The sequence below is a fragment of the Heterodontus francisci genome, chromosome 13, assembly GCF_036365525.1.
Source record: "Heterodontus francisci isolate sHetFra1 chromosome 13, sHetFra1.hap1, whole genome shotgun sequence".
In the NCBI taxonomy this organism is placed as follows: Eukaryota; Metazoa; Chordata; class Chondrichthyes; order Heterodontiformes; family Heterodontidae; genus Heterodontus; species Heterodontus francisci.
In genome coordinates this window covers 13,437,146-13,438,279 of record NC_090383.1, presented here as the reverse complement: position 1 = coordinate 13,438,279, position 1,134 = coordinate 13,437,146, and positions in this window count along the sequence as shown.

Sequence of the window (1,134 nt, the reverse complement as noted above, 5' to 3'; positions counted from 1 at the left end):
CTCCTTACTAACATCTGGGGGCTTGTGCCAAAGTTGGGAAAGCTGTCCCACAGACTACTCAAGCAACAGCCTGACATAGTCATACTCATGGAATCATACCTTACAGACAATGTCCCAGACACTGCCGTCACCATCCCCGGGTATGTCCTGTCCCACCGGCAGGACAGACCCACCAGAGGTGGTGGCACAGTGGTATACAGTAGGGAGGGAGTTGCCCTGGGAGTCCTCAACCTCACTCTGGACCCCATGAAGTCACATGACATCAGGTCAAACATGGGCAAGGTAACCTCTTACTGAGTACCACCTACCGCCCTCCCTCAGCTGATGACTCAGTACTCCACCATGTTGAACACCACTTGGAGGAAGCACTGAGGGTGGCAAGGGCACAAAATGTACTCTGGGTGGGGGGCTTCAATGTCCATCACCATGAGTGGCTTGGTAGCACCACTACTGACCGAGCTGGCCGAGTCCTAAAGGACATAGCTGCTAGACTGGGTCTACTTGACCTTGTCGTCACCAATATGCCTGCTGCAGAGGCTTATGTCCATGACAGTATTGGTAGGAGTGACCACCGCACAGTACTTGTGGAGACGAAGTCCCGCCTTCACATTGGGGATACCCTCCATTGTGTTGTGTGGCACTATCACCGTGCTAAATGGGATAGATTTCAAACAGATCTAGCAACGCAAAACTTGGCATCCATGAGACGCTGTGGCCCATCAGCAGCAGCAGAATTGTACTCATCCACAATCTGTAACCTCATGGCCCGGCATATCCCCCACTCTACCATTACCATCAAACCAGGAGACCAACCCTGGTTTAATGAAGAGTGCAGGAGGGCATGCCAGGAGCAGCACCAGGCATACCTCAAAATGAGGTGTCAACCTGGTGAAGCTACAACCCAGGACTACTTGTGTGCCAAACTGCGTAAGCAGCATCCGGTAGACAGAGCTAAGCGATCCCATAACCAATGGATCAGATCTAAGCTCTGCAGTCCTGCCACATCCAGCCATGAATGGTGGTGGACAATTAAACAACTAACTGGAGGAGGTGGCTCCACAAATATCCCCATCCTCAATGATGGGGGAGCCCAGTACATCAGTGCAAAAGATAGGGCTGAAGCATTTGCAACAA